General features: G+C 40.1%; 1 protein-coding gene across 2 annotated transcripts in view; it reads left to right on the forward strand.

Moving 5' to 3' along the window:
* Nucleotides 1-15,437, forward strand: part of PSTPIP2 (proline-serine-threonine phosphatase interacting protein 2) — a 111,863-nt gene that overhangs the window by 35,653 nt on the left and 60,773 nt on the right. The window lies entirely within an intron of this gene.

Here is a 15,437-nt window from a genome sequence, read left to right on the forward strand (position 1 = left end):
AGAAGGCAGTCAGACAGAAGTGCAGAGATACCTGAACGGCAGGAGGCCGGCAGGATGCAAAGTCCCTGGATGGGTGAAGCGGTGGTCTAGCAGGTGCAGCGCACAGGTAGGTAGACCAGCAGGGAACCCAGGAAGGCGTGGAGAGCGGATCAGCAGTAGATGGATGCGTAGCGCTGAGAAGTAACAGCAGCGGGTCTCTGCGGGAACACGGAGGTAGCCAATAGCAACCAGCAGGTGCAGTAACGATGGGACACCAGAGCAGAGTTGAACTGGAACAGTTGATCACGGAGAGTAGCGGGTAGCAATAGTGGCAGCAGACTCAAGGAAACACGGGAGAGTTGACAAGGGCTGAAGACTGAAGCGCACAGAGGCGGCGGATAGGAATCAGCTAAACAGTCACGATGAAACACAGACGGGTTGCAGGTTGAAGACTGTAGTGCACGGAGGCAGCGGATAGGAATCAGCTAGCAGTCACGATGATGAAACACAGACGAGTTGCAGGTTGAAGACTGTAGTGCACGGAGGCAGCGGATAGAAATCAGCCAAACAGTCACGATGATGAAACACAGACGAGTTGCAGGTTGAAGCCTGTAGTGCACGGAGGCAGCGGATAGGAATCAGCTGGCAGTCACAATCATGAACAGGTGAGTGGATGTGAATGAAAGACTGTAGTGCACGGAGGCAGCGGATAGGCATCAGCTAACAGTCCCAATGATACAAGGTAGAGTTGAAGTGGTTAGAAGACTGTAGTGCACGGAGGCAGCGGATAGGCATCAGCTAACAGTCACGATGATACAGTAGATGGTAGAAGTGGTATGGGAACCACAGTAGTAGAAGTGGTTTGGAAACCACAGAGGTAGAAGTGGTTTGGAAACCACAGGAATCAGCTGGGCTGAATAAACGAGGAAACACAGGAACACCTTCAGAGACTCATGGGGAATGAGACTCCAAGATCAGGCAATGTGGTGATGACCACAGGTGCTTAATATAGGGAGGTTGCCTGATCTGCCAATTAAGTTAAAGGAACATACACTGGAGGTATAGAAAGGGCTGCGCATGCGCAGTCCCTCAGGATGGAGGACGGCCACGGTTCCTAAATGTCCGGGAAGAGGCACTCACGGTCCGGTGAGTGACATCTGCGTTCCCTTTTGGTAGTGGGCGACGTGAGCGGAAGTTGTGGACAGGGGACCCCTAATCCTCTAGAAGGTAGAAGCAACAGAATGAATTCCAAGGCCTTGAGGGGAGAAGGGATGGATGGCAGGATTGTGCGTTCAGTGCCCGGTGTGTATACGGGCAACGTAGCCAGTCTGGGTGATATGAAAATTATATATGAAAATTATATTCTTATTTTATTCATGTTAGGAACCCCTCCAGCCAGTACTGCACAACCTGGAGTCTGCTCTGCCAGTCAGGTGTTCACTGGAGCCCCTAGTGGTGGGGACAGACTTGGCCGCAGACTGTCAGAGGGTCGTGAAGTGCGTACCAGCTGGGGAGAACCGAGGAAAGCGGTGAGAAGTCCAGGCACGGGTCAATGGCCGGTAGCAGACAGCAAATCCAATAAGCAAGCCGAGGTCAAGGGTCACTAGCAAACAGAAAGGTCGGTAAACACGCCAGAGGTCGGAGTCACAAGAAACACAGGCAGGGTCCAATCCAGGCAAGGGGTCATACACGGGTAATCAATAGAGTCTCCAACGGACAGGAACAAGACACAGAGCAGGTCAGCAGAACTGGGCAACAGAAGCTATAACCGGCAGGGAGGCTAAGCCCTCCCTGCCTAATAAACAGGCACTAGCCAATAGGAGCACAGCATAAATCAGCCCTATGGGCTGTCATAGTGAAAAACCTGGAGCATAGCGCGCGCGCCCGGCTGAGCCTAATGCCGGGACGCGGCGCTACCAACTGCAGCGTCCCGACCGTTGCCTAGGCAACGGCCGGGACTAATACCGGAAGTGGCGTCCCGGTCGTCATAGCGACGGCCGGGGCGCGGGTGAGTGAGTCGCGGCGGGGCCTCATAACAATTCACCGAAATGGTTACAAACAAATGTTCTGTCCAGAACAAAGATCAATACCTCCAGTATCAATATGTTAAACAATAGCTTGCGGAAAGTGACTAAAACAAACTCTGCAATCCAGGTGATTACTGCGGTAAATGGAGTAAATTATAAACAGCATATATGTAAAGGGGGAATAATATGACCATAATAGGATTATATGACCATAAGACAAAGTGTCAAAAAAGACAGGTAGAAAGAATTAATAAATAATCAATAAAAGTCCATGAAGAACAAAAAGTGGGGGAAGGTGGTTTGTTATCCTATGAGTCGCAGCCTTGATTGGATGGTGGAGATGGTAACATGCATTATGTAAAGTTCAGGGGAGATGTCTGTGAGTTTGCAGAAGTAGCAGCAATTAACCACACAGATGAAGCTTGTGTAGGCTGTTATTAGGACCCGGTTCCTGTCTGAACACACAGTGATGGTTTGAAAGACGTTCCAACTCACAATTTTAGTTTCAGCTCTTCAGGAACTCTGGGTTCCTCTGTCTGTTTCTCCTTATTGATGGACCATCTCATTCCCTCTCTGCAGGAGCTGGGGAGGGCTAGCAATGTAGCCTCTTGGTCTTAGTAAAACGCTCTGCGCACAGTAGGGCCACAGAAAGTGCCACTGTGTGTTGCCGGCGGTTTTCAGCCTGTTTCATCCCAGCAAGCCGGCAGTGATTCCTTTGTTGGGATATTCCGGACAAGCCCCCTATTGTAGAGGGGCCTTTTCAATAAGGAATGGTGAAGGAATAAATGTATAAACGAACGCGTTTCACCCGCGATTCAAGAGGGCTTCCTCAGGGATGGTGTCGTGTTGATGCTGGTTCTAATCTACAGTTTTTAACCACTCTTAAAAAAAAGGGGAGTTTCATTATTGAGATAAATATACCTATTATATTTGTATCTGTATTCAGCCACCCGAACACAATTATGATACTTTCCCATAGGCAGCAAACAATTGCAAAACTCAAGTACATATTCACAGGTGATAAAACAAGCACTACGCCAATGATAGATGAAGAGAATTTCTGTTCTAATTTTCTGAGATATGAGAAATTACTCATATCAGACGTGAAACAGTGGTGGGAAACCACAACCTTAAAAAAATACATTGAAAATTACTTAACTCCGAGGGGTCTTAGGTTAAAAAAAAAAAAAAAACAGCCTTCACTTCTGACGACCCCTTCTTTCTTGTAAAATGGAACAAAACCCACACAGATCATCAAACGTATTTTAGAAGATAGAGAAGCCTCCCTTTTTAAAAAAAAAGAACATACAAAAAAAGAATCAAATAAACTGGTTTCAAGTTACATAACAGAAGAAAGTGAAAATAAGCCAGAAACATGTCTAGGTGACAAACGTGAAGGTTTTTTTTTCTACTGTAACCACTGTAATGCTTGTAAAAACCACAGGATGTGGTTCAATGAGATCCACTAAAACCTTTAAGTCCAATATAACAGAAAGGAAGTTCAAAGTTAAAGAATAAAACCACGTGTGACACCAAAGGGGTCTTTTCCCTAATAGAACGCTCCTGTGGAGTCCAATATTTAGGCCGCACCATACTCAGCCTACACATCAGAATGTCAGAACACCTTGGAAATATCAAACAACAATTGGAAACACACAGGGTCTCGGATCATTTTTCCAAACATCATAATCATGATCCTACCACACTAAAGTACTGTGGCATTGAGAAAGTCCCTAAACACCGGCAAGGAGGAGATTCTATTAAACATATTATTAAAGTCATTTTATCGCTTACCAATAAAACAATGTTCAGTGCGATTGCTGTGGTTTCAAAGCACAAAGGTATTTAATTGCAAAATATAGCAGGATTTACAGCAAGCCATTATTACGCATTAAAGATGTTACAATAAAGCAGGAAAGTATAAAAACACAGAATACATTATATTTTCTAATGATCTTCACCCAGGATAAGATAACGTCATGTTGTCTGTGTAGTCAGGCAAAGAGAGAGAGCCTTAGCTGGTAAAACAGCTTGATAGTATCCAGTTTCAGTATAGAAAAAAAACTACTGATGATGTCATGGCATGTTTTCATTGGTTCAGAATTCAGGACAGTCCAGTGTAATGCAGGTCATAGGGTGGGGGGTCAACTCTCCAACAGGAAACTGACCCAAACCAGTTCTAAATAAATTTAAAACACAATGTCATTGATCATCCAATCTTTTATTTTCCATAACTATTGATCACAGGAAGCGATCGGAAAGCCGAAAGTTGCGGATTTGAGATGGTAATGTGTAGATCAAAATGACCAGAGAAGAAACCCGCTGGATCTATGATCTACATATTCTCCACCCCAAGGGACAAAATTTAAATTTGACTTGGGCACATTCCTTAATAATGACTATTTTTTTTTAGAAAATAGCTCTGTCACCTCAAGCCCAGAGCTCTTAACATGTCACTGGTTACTAAATGTACTAAATTTACTCCCTATATTAGTTGCACATTTATTTTAGGATTACAATTCTTATAGGAGGACCATACCCTCTCCACCTCCTTAAAATCTTTTACTGAGGTTTATTTATGGTTATTTTGTGTGTACTTTGTGTATATTGTGTAACATTAAAATGCTAATTACTCTACTGACATCCAGAGCATATGTCAATCATTGTTGACTCGCCTGCAACGATTGGCTGAGCAATCAAACTTACTTTTTTTCAGGAGTGGTTAAAAAGCATACATGAGAACTAGAGATGTTCACTGACCCCTGTGTTTTGGTTTTGGTTTTGGATCTGCATTAACTTCGTGTTTTGGTTTTGGTTTTGCAAAACCGCCCTCATTTGTTTTGGTTTTGGTTTTGGATCTCTATTTTTTTTCTAAAATCCATTTTTTTTTATAAAATCACATAATTTGGCTTCTTCAATAACATCAATTTCCAGTCATTTCCAGACACTTTTTGTCAAGTGACAAGAACACTGCTACCCCTCCTGTTTCTGTATGAGCAATGGCATTGAGCAATGTCACTGGAGACTGGAGAGTGACAAGAACACTGCTACCCCTGTTTCTGTGTGAGCAATGGCACTGAGCAATGTTACTGGAGACTGGAGAGTGACAAGAACACTGCTACCCCTCCTGTTTCTGTGTGAGCAATGGCACTGAGCAATGTCACTGTTGCTGTTTATCATTTACTCCATTTACCTGGATAGCAGAGTTTGTTTTAGTCACTTTCTGCACGCTATTGCTGAACACATTGATACTGCAGGTATTCATATTTGTTCTGGCCACGTAGGAACTAAACACACAATCCTACGTACCTCCTCTCCCCCTCAGGGCATTGGAATTCATTCTATTGTGATCCAGATATCTCCACGCTTCTGTGCATGCTGTACCAGCCAAGTTCTCGTGTGGTATGACAACGTCCCTCCTGTTCTAAACGTCAATACTTAGTGAGCACAAATCCAGGTTTAATGATTGCCTGCTTGTTAGACCCAACCAGGATACAAAGTATGGAATCCACTGACGCGTTTCGGTAATAATCGTATGACTTTCTCAGAGATGTCATACCACACGAGAATTTGGCTGGTACAGCATTCACAGGGGTGTGGAGATACTTGGATCATAAAACCATTCATCAGGCCGTGTGGATATTCAGAAAGGGGTTTTTCTCGTTTTGATATGACGTGCTACTCCATGTTGCTGTTTAAGTCCTGCATGAGCGCTTCAATAAGATCTGAAGCACAGTAAGAAATATCCACAAATCATCGGTTTATATACATTTACCAATTGAGCAGGCCACTCGTCTTGCGGTATAAATCTATTCCTGCTTTTTATGTTTTATGAGAGACCTCTTTATACTACTGAAAATTGCGACTTTGAGGAACTCAATTTTATATATGTTTTACTATAAGATCATACTTACCAACTCTTGCAATTTGCTTTTCCGGGGGGGCAGGTGGCCACGTGGGTGGCGGGCTTGAAGAATGGTGTCTTTGGCCCCACCCCCTAAACTGTCATAGCCATTTTGACCTATAACAGCAGGGGGCGGGGCCACGATGATGCTTGAATCGCGTCACTAAGCCCCGCTCCTTCATTGTAACTTACCGAACTGACCAGGATTCGCGAGGTTGCTCTGCTTTCCCGGTAGTCCGAGAGTACTCCCAGAAATTCAGGAGTCTCCCAGACATTCCTGGAGAGTAGGCAACTATGTATAAGATACACCCGAGAGACCATGGATATGTGAATAATTAAGCTATGTACATTGTTGCAACCAGAAGTATTTTTTATTACTATCTTGATTATTATCTTTGAGACTAATTTATTTATTGTTTATTGTTGCTTGGTAATTGATTTATTAATAAAATGTATTTTATGAAACTAATACGGACTCAATATTTATGTAGGTTTTTATCCATTATCTAATCTTCAGTCTCATGGCCCACCTTTCAATTCTACAAATTATTAGGTTCATTTGTAGGGATTGGCACTCCCTCGAGAGGGCGCCACACAGGATTTTTTTTTCTTAAAGTAAATGTAGAGTGAACCCTGGACTATGACCGCAAGAACTAACCTTCATTTCATAATAGCTGAGAGATGAACCTGGTTCTCGATGGCTGTTATATAGGCGACCTCTTTCATAAGGGATGTTGATGAGCTGTGTGCACAGCAATTGATTTTGTTTCTTGACAATCTGATAATCTTAAATTCACACTCTGTTGTCCCAGACCCTCCATTGATTTCTTGGATGTGACCCTGTCACAAATATCTCTACATCTACTTTATATAAGAAAGTGGATTCTAGTAGTTACCTTCAATAAAAAAGTGCATCATGTAGACCTTGGATTAATAATGTGACCAAGGGGCAATTGATGAGTAAAACAAAATTGTTTAAACAAACAATTCAAAGTGCAGGCTAATGAGAGGCTAAACAAATGTAGGGATAGAGGATTGTCTGACGATCAACTGGAAAAAAGTTATGCATAAGTGAAAGAGATGGATTGGGGCTCTTTGTAAATGAAGAAAAAAGAAGAAAAGAAGATGGAAGTTTCACATTTTAATAGTGCATTTATCTCGAGATTTAATAGGTGGTTCTATAAGATCAGAAATATTAACAAGACACATTACAAGACAGTTAACATTCTAAAACAAGATTTCGTTTTAAAGTGACATCCTACTGGGCGATCCGGTGGTGATTATCTAAAAAAGTCACAGATCTCAGAAACATTTGAGAAATTTTAAAACCATAGTGGGCCTGACTCATTAAGGAAAGTTAAGCAAAAAAAATTAGTAAGTTTTCTTACTCAAATTTTCTGGATAAAACCATATTACAATACAAGGGGTGCAATTAGTTTATTATTTTGAACATAAGGAAAATACTGTCTGTTTTTTTTCATGTAGCACACAAATACTTGATAGCTTATTTGTACACTGAAATTTGAAGTTGATCTAGAAAATGCCCTACCCCAACTATAAATCTGTCCCCACATTTTAAATTGACCTCCCCCTCCAATGCAACATGGTTTTTCCTTACTTACTTACTTTTGCTGAACTTTCCTTAATGAATCAGACCCAGGGTCTCTAAACACTCTGAGACGTTTCATCACTCAGATCTAACACAACTGAAGGTGTTTGGAATATAATACATTCAGCCAGTAAGAGGTGGTGGTCGGTATAGGTATTTATGTAAGCGATAGGACTATTGGATTCATGAATCGGAGTTTCTATGCCCAGATGGCTTAAATAAAACAATAGAATTAAATGGACTCATCTGATGACTTTTTTGTAAGCCATACACATATAGAATAGTTGTAGTTGTATTTGTCTAATACAAGGAATAGATGAGAAATAGGGAATTGAAATATGACAAAAAGTGGTTTCAGAAGAACACTCATAGGTCATAAGATCTAAAAATAGTGAATTGATGTATTTTTCTTGTTTTAAATACAGTAGTGCAGGCAGCATTGCCCATGTATATTATGGGGATAGGAAGAGTTGGAGAGCAGCCAAGCACTGTCTAAAATTATAGCTACACCCCCATGCATGCTGGTCACGCCCACTGGCGGCGTGGTGTGGAAACCCCCATCTACAAATCCTGCATTTGCCCCTGATTTATGTATATATATATATATATATATATATATATATATATATATATATATATATACATATACATACACACTTTAAATGCATTGTAACATTTTTAAGCATCTGTTTAACACATTGTTCTGATGTTCATGTGCTGATTATCTGGGTTATGATTCAGTGAGTTTTATTCAGTGAGGCTAACCATGACTGCATTGCAGAAATTTGCAGATTTTAACATGCGTGGTTGCTTCTTTCACACATTTATAGCCACAAGACATAGACATGACATGACATGACATCAAGTGATCTCACATAGATAGGCCATTCGTGGGGTGTGTGGTTGTTGTTGTGGGGACTTGCAGCATTTGGTTTATATTGGGCGTGCAGTATACAGTATTAAAAATCTCCTGCAATGAATTAAAGTTCATTCAGTACTATAGGACTATCAAAGCCATCAATTATTACATGATCAAGTCAAGTGATCCTGATGCTGTGAGTTTAAAACTTCTTTTTTTATATTATATAAATTTTGTTATATATTTATTTTGTTAGGATTTTTTCTATTATGTCTGTTCAGCAATTAATGTGATTGCACAGGTGTGCATCCATTGTCTATTTAAGCAGTGTAATCACTGAGTTTATTAATATGGTTCCCTCTGAAGTAGTTATATTAGGCACAACAAAACGCGTTAGGTTAGTGGAGAGCACATGTGTACTTGAGAATTTGCAAATGATATGCACATCTTTGGCACTGCCTCTATTGGAATGCTAAGACTAGGCTTTGGAAATTACAAACACCAAGTGAAAACTCATTATCAGCTAAATTCTAAACAACCTTCATCATTATCCGGAGAACATAATGAAACGCGTGGAAAGCACATGTGTACATGAGAATTTGCAAATTATATGCACATCTTTGGCACTGCCTCTATTGGAATACTAGGACTAGGCTTTGGAAACTACAAACAGTAAAAGTGGAAACTTGTTATCAGCTAAATTCTAAACAGCCTTCAACATTATCCGGAGATTGTACACCAATTACTGCAGAACATTGTGAGTCCTAAGGAAGGCTGATTCTGGTGTAAGAGTTAGCTACCTTTTATATCATCCGCTTTTGCTTAAAGATTGGTGTTTTTAGTCCTTTGGAGATTGCATATTACATCCTATAACGCGGGACTCTTTTTGTTCCAAAAGGTGACTATGTGCTCAGAAGAAAAGTGGTTTTTAAACCACTCTCCAGTAATGAATTTGATCTATCTTTAGGACTGAAGCTGCTAAAATAGATTTGAAAGAGGCTGTACACACGCTATATTGCTATTATTTATCATTTCGACATTGATGGCCAAATACTGATGTTTTAATTGTTTTTTATACGTGTTTTATCATAATAATTTTTCTTGACATTTTTAATTTGATATGAAGTCATAGTTCAATATTTTCTCTTGTCCGTGAATGTGGGATTTAGGAGCTGTTTTCTCTGTTTATTTTTGTTTTTAGTATAGCGGACTAGTATATTCTTTTTAATACTGTTGTCTCCTAGAATACACACCGTTTAGTGATTTGTGCTCAGAACGCCTAGGTCTTTTTTGTGTTCTTTAAGTTTTGTTGTGTAACAAATTGTAGTTTAAAGGGATTATTGCTGGTATGATACAGCTAATGTGAACTGCCTAATCCCTGGCAGCTTTCAGCGGGTGTATGGGACATATCCACTCCTGTTAGATGTGCCCACGCTAATGGGCACAGGTTTCAGCCTGCGCTGAATATACCACCCGCACACCAGTAGCTGTGGTGTGAGTTGTAGTGTTATTTGTGTACTGTATGGTACATTATACCAGGTACTGACTCGTGGTGTTTACCAGCTGTACGATGCAGCTGACCTCATGTGGCGCCCTAGAAATAAAGGTTATTATTATCGTATATATAATAATAATAATAATAATAATAATATTAATAATAATTATAATAATAATAATAATAATAATTAATGGTAATGAGTGTACTAGAATACGCTCACTGGGCTTATATAACCAAAAAGTGAAAATGCAATTTAAAGCAAGTAAGTTTTCAATGTAGAGAACCTAAATGACAGATGGTAGGAATATTACAGTTTAAAAAAAATCTAAAATACACATAGTATAGAGCTATTAAAGGCTGATATATTAAAGATAGTCAAAAAATAATTGATTGCTTTATAGAGGTATTGAACTGGTTTGAATACATTCATAAGAAGAATTGGTGAGAGAAAAATGATAAATTTGAATGAAGCTATAATAATATTTATATATGGGCAACTTAATTGCGTGTATCTCAAACAGACCGGTGGGATTACATAGGAAGTTTGACCTCCTCCAGCCTCAAAGTACAAATAGTGATTATTTTTTATCTTCTGATTAAGATAAATAAAGCTCCAGGTCCAGATGGCATACACCCAAGTGTCCTTATGGAGTTAAACTCGGAAATAGCTAGACCGCTATTCTTAATTTTCAGAGATTCAATCTCATCAGGCTCAGTACCAAGGGATTGGCGAATAGCAGATGTGGTGCCGTTGTTTAAAAAGGGGACGAGATCCCAACCAGTGAATTATAGACCTGTAAGCCTGACATCAATAGTGGGGAAACTACTGGAAGGTATTTTAAGGGACAGTATTCAGGATTACTTGGTACGCAATAAAATTATTAGTGGGAATCAACATGGATTTGTGAGGGATAGGCCATGTCAAACTAATCTAATTAGTTTCTACGAGGAAGTTAGTGGGAACTTAGACCAGGGCAGGACAGTAGATGTGGTCTACTTAGATTTTGCAAAGGCCTTTGATACAGTGCCACACAAGAGGTTGGTTTACAAAATAAGGGAACTGGGTCTAGAAATCAAAATTTGTACTTGGATCGAAAACTGGTTAGAGAATAGGGAACAGAGAGTTGTGATAAATGGAACATTTTCTAATTGGTCAAAGGTCTTAAGTGGAGTACCTCAAGGTTCCGTGCTGGGACCACTCCTTTTTAATATATTTATTAATGACCTTGGTGATGGTTTAGAGAGTAAAGTTTCTATTTTTGCAGATGACACTAAACTCTGTAAGGTAATAAAATCAGAGCAAGATGTAGCTTCTCTACAGAGGGACTTAAATAAACTGGAGGATTGGGCGGTTAAATGGAATATGAGGTTTAACACAGATAAATGTAAGGTTATGCATTCAGGGATCAAAAACAAGAACGCAATCTATAAATTAAATGGAATTAATTTGGGAGAATCTATAATGGAAAGGATTTGGGAGTGCTCGTAGACAGTAGACTTAGCAATAGTGCTCAATGTCAAGCAGCAGCTGCAAGGGCAAACAAAGTATTGGCATGCATAAAAAGGGGCATAGATGCAAGGGAAGACAGTGTAATTTTGCCACTGTATAAATCGTTGGTAAGACCTCATCTTGAATATGCAGTACAGTTCTGGGCACCACTCTATAAAAAAGATAATTTGGAACTAGAAAGGGTTCAGAGAAGGGCGACAAAATTGATAAAGGGTATGGAGTCATTAAGTTATGAGGAAAGGTTAGCCAGTTTAGGCATGTTTACTTTAGAAAAGAGGCGTCTAAGGGGAGATATGATTACTATGTACAAATACATTAGGGGTCAATACAGAGAGCTTTCATGGGAACTTTTTACCCCAAGGACCATATACAGGACACGTGGTCATCCCCTAAGGTTAGAGGAGAGGAAATTTCACAACCAGCAAAGGAAGGGGTTCTTTACAGTAAGGGCAGTCAAGATATGGAATTCATTGCCAGGGAAGGTTGTGATGGCAGATTCAATAGATATGTTTAAGAAAGGGTTAGACAAATTTTTAGCGGAAAGGTGTATCCAGGGATACGACCGTTAATTTAAAATAAAGGATAGTAGTGGATATAGGGTAAAAATTGGATTGCAATATTGAGTCTGGGGGGATTTTCAAAATTGAAACAGATGGGCGGTTGCCTACTCTGGATTAATTTCAAATATAAGTGCAGGATCGCAGGAGATCCAAAATAGGTTGAACTTGATGGACTGGTGTCTTTTTTCAACCTCATCAACTATGTTACTATGTTACTATGTTACTATGTAGTTGACCAAGTAGCACAGATGTAATGTATTCTGAAATCATCCTGATTATATCTTAGCATTCATTCTAAGGGGAAGACGTGTCTGGGGTGCGACATGTTGGGGTTTCCTACACAAAGTTTTCTCAGAAAGTGTTTGGAAATGCACAAACAACACAGAGGAACAAACATTGGACAACATCTAAAAACTTCCAGGAATAAACGACTTCTGCTGCACTATCTCTGCTACTTCTCTATCTACAGGGAACACTTCACATAGGTGTTTCTCTAAACTCCCTTATCTTTGTGGCTTTCACTTTCAAAACTCCACAGAACCGGCGTTGACCAAGGTTGTCAATGATCTGATCACTGCTAAAAACAAACGCCATTACTCTCTCCTAATTCTCCTGGATCTCTCTGCTGCATTTGACACTGTTGACCACTCTCTCCTCATACAAACGCTACAATCCCTAGGTCTTAAAGACACTGTCCTATCCTGGTTCTCATTCTACCTCTCTAATCGTTCTTTCACTGTTAATTTCTCTGGAGCCAACTCTGCTCCGCTTCCTTTATCAGTAGGAGTCCCACAAGGTTTAGTCCTAGGTCCTCTGCTGTTCTCTATCTACACCACTTCTCTTGGAAAACTAATAAGCTCCTTTGGATTTCAGGATCATCTCTATGCGAATGATACACAACTTTATCTATCCTCTCCTGATCTCTCGCCATCTGTGTTGTCTCGCGTTACTGACTGTCTTTCTGCCATATCATCTTGGATGTCTTCTCGCCAACTCAAACTCAATCTTTCAAAAACAGAGTTAATAATATTCCCACCCAAAAACAGAAGCTTCCTGCCTGACATTTCTATTTCTGTTGATAACATGACCATAAATCCCACCCCATAAGCTCGCTGCCTAGGTTTTATCCTTGACTTACAACTATCCTTTGTTCCCCACATTAACTCTATATCTAAATCATGATCATACATCTAAAAAAACATTTCCAGAATACTCACATATCTGACACAAGACACCGCAAAAACTTTAATTCATGCACTCATCATCTCCCTCTTTGGCTATTGCAATTCCCTCCTTACTGGTCTTCCCAAAATCAGACTCAAACCCTTACAATCTATTTTGCACGCAGCGGCTAGATTGATTTTCCTTGCAAATCGTTCTTCCTCTGCTGAGTCACTCTGTCAGTCTCTACATTGCTTCCTGTTTTTGACAGAATCCAATATAAAATTTTTCTACTAACATACAAGGCCATCAACAAAACTGCACCAACATACATCTCCTCACTTGGCTCAAAATATCTCCCAACTCGACACCTCCGTTCTGCACAAGATCTGCGTCTCCCATTAACTCTCATTATATCCTCTCATTCCCGTTTACAGGACTTTTTTCGGTCTGTGCCCACTGTATGCAATTCTCTCCCTCGCACAATAAGACTTTTCTCTGGTCTACAAACCTTCAAGAGTTCTCTGAAAACTCAACTCTTCAGGCAAGCTTATAATATTCCTAAACCAGCCTCTTAACCTTACTAGGTTACCCTAATACCACCCTTTACACAGTTCACACAAGACAACAACCCTCTGACCCCAGACCAACATTGCTGTGTGACTGGATCACATAGCATAAAAATCACTTTTTACCTTTGCAATCTGGCTGGGCCAATATGCATTATGTAGATTTAAACTCATGTATCTGACTCCCATTGACCTATAGATTGTAAGCTTTCTAACAGGGTCCTCTTACCTCTCTGTCTGTATTACCCATTATTGTTTATTACCATATCTTTCCCCAATTGTAAAGCGCTATGGAATTTTGTACCGCTATATAAATAAATGTTGATGATGTTGATGATGATGATTGAGGATTACATAGGAAGGCATAGGAATTTTAGCATGGTACATGAATATTTAGGAATACATGGAAAGACTAGGGCAGACAGGAGATCGAGAAAGAGAGAGGGAGAGAGAGAGAGAGAGAGAGAGAGAGAGAATGAGGGAATTAAACAGGAATAGATAGGAACACAGGGAGACACAGGATGAGTTAGGAGGATTTAGGAAGTCGTGGGATGGCATAGAAAGACGTAGGAACAATTGTGAAGACACAGTTAGGCTTAGGATGACGTAAGAAGACATAAGAAGACTTAGGAAGACATAGGATGACACAGGGAGATATGGGAATATGTAAGGAGACATGGGAGGATATTCAAACTACTAGAAATACATTGGAACATACAGGAAGACTTAGTCAGACATAGGAGCTAATAGGAACACGTAAGAACCGACAGGGAGATATAGGGTGGCAGAAGAAGACTTAGGAACACATTTTTATTGGGGTGGAATAACTGATAATAAAGACAGATTTTTAATCAATTGATATTGGCTTTAATGGGAGAGATATGTTAGTAAATTTTTTATTTCATGCAAATGAGGTGTCCGCAGTTGTGTAGCCCATCCACCAACATAAGATCTGTGGGCGTTTGATCTCTATGATATGAAAGTGGGGCCAGCTTAATACCTCTTAATAACATCCCCCCTTTTAAGTCCTGAATATACTATATACAAATTACCTCTCCCTCTGATACACAAAGCCGAGAGCTGGACCGAACTGTTTAAGCCAAGGCAGCTTCTGCATGTCACAGGGGGGAAGGTTTTTTTTTAGCAGGACCCTAGAGAATTGGCTGCTATAGTTACCTCTAATAGTGCTGAATGGACTGACCCCTTGTGCGTTATGAGTCTGCTGACATACACACGCATGCATGCACACGCACCTCTATATTGGTGAGGGCCAAGTAAGGGATCCAAAGTTGCTAATATTGGCTAATTGTTTTAATTAATTGTGTTTTAATAATAGTCAGTTGTGAAAATTCCATATACTAAAGAAATGGGAGATGAAAACATCTAACACCGGCCAGGAAAGGTCTATAATATCACACATTATTATTGCAGGTAATGTATTGACAAAAGTCAGTGGTTTGGGGTGAACTTTTGAAGCTCCTTGTTAGCAACTTATAAATGATTGTCTGAAAGCAAATAGATGGTTAGGCAATACAACTAATATAGTATATTGTATAGGATAGTACACCTTACAAGAAAATGCAAAATTGGCACTCTTACACCTTACCCATTTGCCCCCCTCCCCAAATATGCTGCTAATTTTTATTCTTGTGGACTCCAGGGAAATTATTTGTAGTTACCAACAGTAAGTGACTTCACAAAAGAATATTTTTGCTGCAGATTTGCTCTTTTGTACGAACAGAAATGAGCCTTAGTTAGTAC

Source organism: Mixophyes fleayi, chromosome 1 (genome assembly GCF_038048845.1).
Source record: "Mixophyes fleayi isolate aMixFle1 chromosome 1, aMixFle1.hap1, whole genome shotgun sequence".
NCBI classification, from domain to species: domain Eukaryota; kingdom Metazoa; phylum Chordata; class Amphibia; order Anura; family Limnodynastidae; genus Mixophyes; species Mixophyes fleayi.